Raw genomic sequence first — 7,658 nt, forward strand, 5'->3', positions numbered from 1 at the left:
GCGCCAGGGGGCGTGGCAGGGGCGCGGCAGGGCGCCAGGGGGCGCGGCAGGGCGCCAGGGGGCGCGGCAGGGCGCCAGGGGGCGCGGCAGGGGCGCGGCAGGCGCGCGTGGGCGCGGCAGGCGTGCGGCAGGGCGCGGCACGGGCGCTGAGGCGCGGCAGGCGTGCGGCAGGGCGCGGCACGGGCGCCGAGGCGCGGCAGGCGGCGTGCGCAGGGGCGGTCGGGCGCGCGTGGGCGCGCGCGCAGGTCCGGTCGGGCGCGCGTGGGCGCTCGCGCAGGCGGCGCGCAGGGACGGTCGGGCGCGCCTGGGCGCGCGCGCAAGCGGCGAGGTTCGCTGGGCCGAACCTCGCCCGGGCATGCTGGCGGGCGCGCGGCCGGGCGCGCGGGCGGGCGCGCGGCCTGGCGCGCGGGCGGGCGCGCGGGCGGGCGCGCGGGCGGGCGCGCGGGCCCTGCGGTCAGCGGCGAGGTTCGCTGGCCCGAACCTCGCCTGGGCGTGCAGGCGCGCGCCTGGGCGCGCGGGCGGGCGGCTGGGCGCGCGGCCTGTGTCCTGGGCGTGCCCAGCCGTGGCCTGAGTGTGGCTGTGGCCTGGGCTCGCCCAGCCATGGCCTGGGCGCGCCCAGCAGTGGGCTGAGGCATGCTTGGGCATGTCTTGGGCGCGCTCGAGCGTGGGCACGGGCGCGGCCTTGGTTGGGCACGGTCATGGGTGAGCTTGGCCGAGTGGAGAAGAGCTTGGCCAAGGCTAGGCCAAGCATGGAGGGGCTTGGCCAAGGCTTGGCCAAGCGTAAATGGGCTTCGGCCAATGCTTTCCAAGCAAAATAGTAAACTCATACCTTGGCATGTCCTTTCGTGGTCCTCCTCCGGGCCGGTATTTCCCCTTGGTTGAAGGCCCCGACGGTGGCGCTTGCGAGGGTCTTCAACACGCGGGCGCGCGCGGCCGCGTGCGGCTGGGGCTCATGGGCGCGGCTTGGGCCGCGCATGGGCATGCCATGGCTTTGGCACGCTGGGCACCGTCTTGGCCGACCTTGGAGGCACTTGGCCAAGCATTGGAGGCCTTGGCTTGGCCTAGGCTTGGCCAAGTGTGAATGGGCTTGGCCTATTGCGAAGAGTCACGGCAAAGGTTCGACCGAAGCTCGCGGCGCCCCGGACGGAGCCGGGCCGCTCCCGCCTTTGCCGCGGCGCACGGGCGCCGCCGCCGTCCGGCCGTCGCGGCGGCCGCGCACGGCACTTCGGCTTCCTCCGTCGGCCCTCCCGGGACGCGCGACCCGTGCGACCGGGACGCGCATCCCGTGCGACCGGGACGCATGTCCGGGCGGTTCCCGTTTGCAACGCTCCTCGGTACTTTGGAACGCTTGGGGTGGGCTTTGGGCGGATGCCCCGCTGGGGTGGTAGGGAGGGGGGGCTGCTGCCGCCGCGGCGGGCCTTCCGCTCCACTCCGCACAAGCCCGCCGTGGGCACTCGCTGCGGGCGTGCCCGGCACCGTTCGTCCTCGAGGGATTCGGCCCGTCGGCTCGCTCGGATGGGCCACGCGCAGCGGGCCCACGACGGAGCCGGCACGCTCCTTCTGCTGGCGCGGCGCTCGGTCTACGCCTCCGGCCGGCCGTTGCGGCGGCCGTGCACGGCGCTTCGGATCGGTCGGCCCGTCGTCCCGTCCCTGACGAAGTTTTCGCGGCCGCGCGCGCGCGGAGTTGGATCGGCCTTACTTGGTCCGATCCTTCGCCCTCGCATGTTGCGTGGGCTCGGTCCCGTCCCGTTCGGTGAAATCTTTGTCCGCTCTGGTGCGTCCCTGTGGGTTCCTTTGTCGGTTTTGCGGGTTCGGCCGGGCCTTCCGTGCCGGCCCGTCGGCTCGCTCGGATGGGCCACGCGCAGCGGGCCCACGACGGAGCCGGCACGCTCCTTCTGCTGGCGCGGCGCTCGGTCTACGCCTCCGGCCGGCCGTTGCGGCGGCCGTGCACGGCGCTTCGGATCGGTCGGCCCGTCGTCCCGTCCCTGACGAAGTTTTCGCGGCCGCGCGCGCGCGGAGTTGGATCGGCCTTACTTGGTCCGATCCTTCGCCCTCGCATGTTGCGTGGGCTCGGTCCCGTCCTGTTCGGTGAAATCTTTGTCCGCTCTGGTGCGTCCCTGTGGGTTCCTTTGTCGGTTTTGCGGGTTCGGCCGGGCCTTCCGCGCCGGCCCGTCGGCTCGCTCGGATGGGCCCCGCGGAGTTGGCCCACGACGGAGCCGGCACGCTCCTTCCGCTGGTGCGGCTCTCGGTCTACGCCTCCAGCCGGCCCTTGTGGCGGCCGTGCGCGGCGCTTCGGTTCGGTCGGCCGGTCTTCCTGTCCCTCACGAAGTGCTCGCGGCCGCGCGCGCGCGGAGTTGGATCGGCCTTACTTGGTCCGATCCGTCGCCATCGCATGTTGCGTGGGCTCGGTCCCGTCTCGGTAAAATCTTGGGCCGCTTTGGTGCGTCCCTGTGGGTTCCTTTGTCGGTTTTGCGGGCTCGGCGCCGGGCCTTCCGCGCCGGTCCGTCGGCTCGCTCGGACGGACCGTGCGCAGGTGGTCCCCGACGGAGCCGGCACGCTCCTTCCGCTGGCGCGGCGCTCGGTCTATGCCTCCGGCCGGCCCTCGCGGCGGCCGTGCGCGGCGCTTCGGTTCGGTCGGCCGGTCGTCCCGTCCCTCACGAAGTTCCTGCGGCCGCGCGTGCGTGGAGCGGGATCGGCCTTACTTGGTCGGATCCGTCGCCCTCGCCTGTTGCGGGGGCTCGGTCCCGTCCCGTTCGGTGAAAGCTTTGCCCGCTCTGGTGCGTCCCCGTGGGTTCCTTTGTCGGTTTTGCGGCCTTGGCGGCGGGCCTTCCGTGTCGGCCCGTCGTGGGCCCGCTGCGCGTCCGTGCGCGGTGCTTCGGATCGGTAGGCCCGTCGTCTGGGTCCCTTACGAAGCTTTGCGCGACCGCTCCTTTGTCGCCGGTCCCCTGTTAGGGCTGACCGAGCCCTCCGTTCGCCCCCTGGCCCGTCGCATGGGCCCCCGGCGCCTCCGCGGCGCCCCACCGAAAACTGTCACGACGCGCATCCAGCGCCGACGAGGTCGCAGGTTACGTGCGGCAGCCGGGGGGCTAGGCCGAGCGGCGGCGGGCCCGCCCACGGACGGGCGCGGGGAGGAGCGCAGCCGGCACGCGGCGCGGAGCGGCGGCGGCATGCCGCCGGGCGGCATGCCGCCGGGCGGCCGTCGGCTCAACCGTGCCCGAGTCCCGCGGGCACCGCGTCGCCCGGCCGGCGCGAGCGGCGGCGGGCCCGCCCGCGGACGGGCGCGGGGAGGAGCGCAGCCGGCACGCGGCGCGGAGCGGCGGCGGCATGCCGCCGGGCGGCCGACGGCTCAACCATGCCCGAGTCCCGCGGGCACCGCGTCGCCCGGCCGGCGCGAGCGGCGGCGGGCCCGCCCGCGGACGGGCGCGGGGAGGAGCGCAGCCGGCACGCGGCGCGGAGCGGCGGCGGCATGCCGCCGGGCGGCCGACGGCTCAACCATGCCCGAGTCCCGCGGGCACCGCGTCGCCCGGCCGGCGCGAGCGCACGAGGGCGGGAGGCAACCGGGCGGCGCCTGCGGAACCGGATGCGACGGCCGGCGCGGCACGGCCCCGACGGGTCCGCACCGAAGACCAGCGCGGTGCGGATCGACCGCTGATGAGGTCAGAGGTTACGTGCGGCAGCCGGCCGGCTGGCCCGAGCGGCGGCCGGCACGCGACGGGGATCGAGCGGCCCCGACGGCTTGCAGCCGGGCGGCCGACGGCTAGGCCGTACCGGAGTCCCGCGGTCGTTCGGGCGAAGGGGCGCATGCTGCGGGAAAGGCCTGCGGCGGCGAACCGTCCGCCCGGCCGGCCAAGCCTTCCGCGGCGGCGCGCACGTGGCGGCGCGGCCGAGATGACCGAGCGAAGCCCCGGCGATGGGCGGCGCGCACGTGTCCGTGCGGCCGAGATGACCGAGCGAAGCCCGGGCGGCGCCCGCCGTGCGCCCTGCCGGATCGCGCCTTCCGCCGGCGCGCAACGCCGGTCCCGCGTTCCGGCCGCGGGAGAGGCCTGCGTCGGCGAACCGTCCGCCCCGCCGGCCGAACCTTCCGCGGCTGCGCGCACGTGTCCGTGCGGCCGAGATGACCGAGCGAAGCCCCGGCGACGGGCGGCGCCCGCCGTGCGCCCCGGCGGATTGCGCGGCCCGCCGGCGCGCAACGCCGGGCCCACGTTCCGGCTGTGGGAAAGGCCTGCGGCGGCGAACCGTCCGCCCCGCCGGCCGAACCTTGCGCGGCGGCGCTTACGTGTCCGTGCGGCAGAGATGACCGAGCAAGCTCCGGCGATGGGCGGCGCCCTCCGTGCGCCCCGCCGGATCGCCTGCGAGCGGCGAGCGTCCGGGCGGGCCCCTTTCGCAACTTCCCTCGGTACTCTAAACACCCCTTGCCTCTCGGTCTTCCCCCCGACCCTCTCGGTATTTGCTCGGATATGTGCATGCATCGTCCCTCGTCGCCTTCGGTTATCCTCCCCGGGGTGGGCTTTGCGCCGACGCGCCAACGGGGTGGTAGGGGGGCTGCAGCCGCGGCCGCCGCGTTTCGCCATCCGCGCGTGCGCCGCCGGATCCGAGTGGAGGTCGCGGGCGACTCGTCGATGCTTGTACTAGGGGCGCATGCCGGCAGCCCCCCGCGGGGTGCGGGACCCCCGATCGGCGTGCGAGGGACGGGCGTCCGGGCGGGCCCCGTTTCCAACTTCCCTCGGAACATTAAAACCCCCCGACCCCCTCGGTCTTCGCTCCGGCCCTATCGCTATTGCTCGGATATGTGCATCCACCGTCCCTCGTTGCCTTCGGTTATCTACCCCAGGGTGGGCCTTGCGCCGATGCCCCGATGGGGTGGCAGGGGTGGGGCTGCCGCGGCCGGCGCGTTTCGGCATCCGCGCTTGGGGGCTCGGACCCGAGTGGAGGTCGCGGGCGGCTCGTCGATGCCTGCACCGGGAGCGCATGCCGGCAGCCCCCCGCGGGGCGCCGGACCCCCGATCGGCGTGCGATGGACGGGGGGAGGGGCGGGCCCGGTTTGCAAATTCCCTCGGTACTTTAAAATCTCACGGCCCTGTCGGTGCTCCCTCCGGCCCTATCGCCACTGCTCGGATATGTGCATCCACCGTCCCTCGTTGCCTTCGGTTATCTACCCCGCGGTGGGCTTTGCGCCGATGCCCCGATGGGGTGGCAGGGGGGCACGCTCTAGGCCGTGCCACGGGGCGCGGGCGCCGGCGCCGTACGTCCCTCGCGGCGGCCGTGAGCGGCACCTCGGCTTGCTCGGTCTGTCCTCCCGGGACGCGCGACCCGTGCGACCGGGACGCGCATCCCGTGCGACCGGGACGCGTGTCCGGGCCGTTCCCGTTTGCAACGCTCCTCGGTACTTTGGAACGCTTGGGGTGGGCTTTGGGCGGATGCCCCGCCGGGGTGGTAGGGAGGGGGGGCGGCTGCTGCCGCGGCGGGACTTCCGCTCCACTCCGCACAAGTCCGTCGCCTCGCGGCGGGCGCGCCCGGCACCGTTCGTCCCCGAGGGAGCCGGCACGCGCCCGCCGAGGCCCCGGCGCATGGGCGCCGCCGCCGGCCGTCCGCGCGGCGGCCGTGCGCCGGCTTCCTCCGTCGGCCCTCCCGGGATGCGCGACCCGTGCGACCGGGACGCGCATCCCGTGAGACCGGGACGCGTGTCCGGGCCGTTCCCGTTTGCAACGCTCCTCGGTACTTTGGAACGCTTGGGGTGGGCCTTGGGCGGATGCCCCGCCGGGGTGGTAGGGAGGGGGGGCTGCTGCTGCCGCGGCGGGACTTCCGCTCCACTCCGCACAAGTCCGTCGCCTCGCGGCGGGCGCGCCCGGCACCGTTCGTCCCCGAGGGAGCCGGCACGCGCCCGCCGAGGCCCCGGCGCATGGGCGCCGCCGCCGGCCGTCCGCGCGGCGGCCGTGCGCCGGCTTCCTCCGTCGGCCCTCCCGGGATGCGCGACCCGTGCGACCGGGACGCGCATCCCGTGAGACCGGGACGCGTGTCCGGGCCGTTCCCGTTTGCAACGCTCCTCGGTACTTTGGAACGCTTGGGGTGGGCCTTGGGCGGATGCCCCGCCGGGGTGGTAGGGAGGGGGGGCTGCTGCTGCCGCGGCGGGACTTCCGCTCCACTCCGCACAAGTCCGTCGCCTCGCGGCGGGCGGGCCCGGCACCGTTCGTCCCCGAGGGAGCCGGCCCGCGCCCGCCGAGGCCCCGGCGCATGGGCGCCCCCGCCGGCCGTCCGCGCGGCGGCCGTGCGCCGGCTTCCTCCGTCGGCCCTCCCGGGACGCGCGACCCGTGCGACCGGGACGCGCATCCCGTGCGACCGGGACGCGTGTCCGGGCGGTTCCCGTTTGCAACGCTCCTCGGTACTTTGGAACGCTTGGGGTGGGCTTTGGGCGGATGCCCCGTCGGGGTGGTAGGGAGGGGGGGCTGGCGCCGCCGCGGCGGGCCTTCCGCCCCCCTCCGCACAAGTCCGTTGCCTCGCGGCGGTCGTGCCCGGCACCGTTCGTCCCCGACGGAGCCGTCGCGCGCCCGACGACTTTCCGGCGCACGGGCGCCGCCGCCGGCCGTCCGTGCGCGGCGGCCGTGCGCCACTTCGGCTTCGTCCGTCGGCCCTCCCGGGACGCGCGACCCGTGCGACCGGGACGCGCATCCCGTGCGACCGGGTCGCGTGTCCGGGCCGTTCCCGTTTGCAACGCTCCTCGGTACTTTGGAACGCTTGGGGTGGGCTTTGGGCGGATGCCCCGCCGGGGTGGTAGGGAGGGGGGGTCTGCTGCCGCCGCGGCGGGCCTTCCGCTCCACTCCGCACAGGACCGTTGCCTCGCGGCGGACTTGCCCGGCACATTTCGTCCCCGACGGAGCCGGCACGCGCCTGCCGACTTCCCGGTGCACGGGCGCTGCCTTCGGCCGTCCGTGCCCGGCGGCCGTGCGCCACTTCGGCTCCCTCCATCGGCCCTCCCGGGAAGCGCGTCCCGGACGTTCCGGATGCGCACCCCGTGCGACCGGGACTCGCGTCCGGGCCGTTTCCGTGTGCAATGCTCCTCGATTCGCTGGAGCCCTTGGGGTGGGCCTTCGGAGGATGCCCCGCTGGGGAGGTAAGGGGGTGTGTCCTGCCTGGGCGGGCCTTCCGCCCGAGCCCGTCGCCCAGCGCGGATGGTCGCGCCGCGCGGGCGGGCGCGCCGCGCGTGCGCGGGGCCGTTGGCCGGTGACGCGCAAGGACGGGCGCGCTGGGCCGATCGGCCGCTCGGGCGCGCGCTTCGTCGTGCTCCCGCGCCTTGGCGCGCGCGCGGCCGCGGCGTGGTCGCTCGGTTCTGCGCATTTGGCCCGCGCGGATGGGCGCGTCGCGCGGGCGGCCGGGCCGCGCGGATGGGCGCGTCGCGCGGGCGGGCGGGCCGTTGCCCGGGTTCGCGCAAGGACGGGCGCGCTAGGCCGATCGGCCTCTCGGACGCGCGCGCCGTCCCGCTGGCGCGCCTGGGCGCTCGCGCGTCCGCGGCGTGGTCGCTCGGTTCTGCGCAGGGCCGGGCGCCCCCGGCCGAGCGGCGCGCGGGCGCTCGCGCGCGGCGGGGGCGCTCGGGCCGTCGCGCGGCCGTCGCGCCAGGGCCCTGGCCCGGGCGGGCGCGCTCATGTTCGTTCTTTCTGGTGCGC

The sequence above is a fragment of the Phoenix dactylifera genome, chromosome 10 (genome assembly GCF_051530095.1).
Source record: "Phoenix dactylifera cultivar Ajwa chromosome 10, Ajwa_hap1_PhDact_Kaust_v1.1, whole genome shotgun sequence".
Classification (NCBI taxonomy): domain Eukaryota; kingdom Viridiplantae; phylum Streptophyta; class Magnoliopsida; order Arecales; family Arecaceae; genus Phoenix; species Phoenix dactylifera.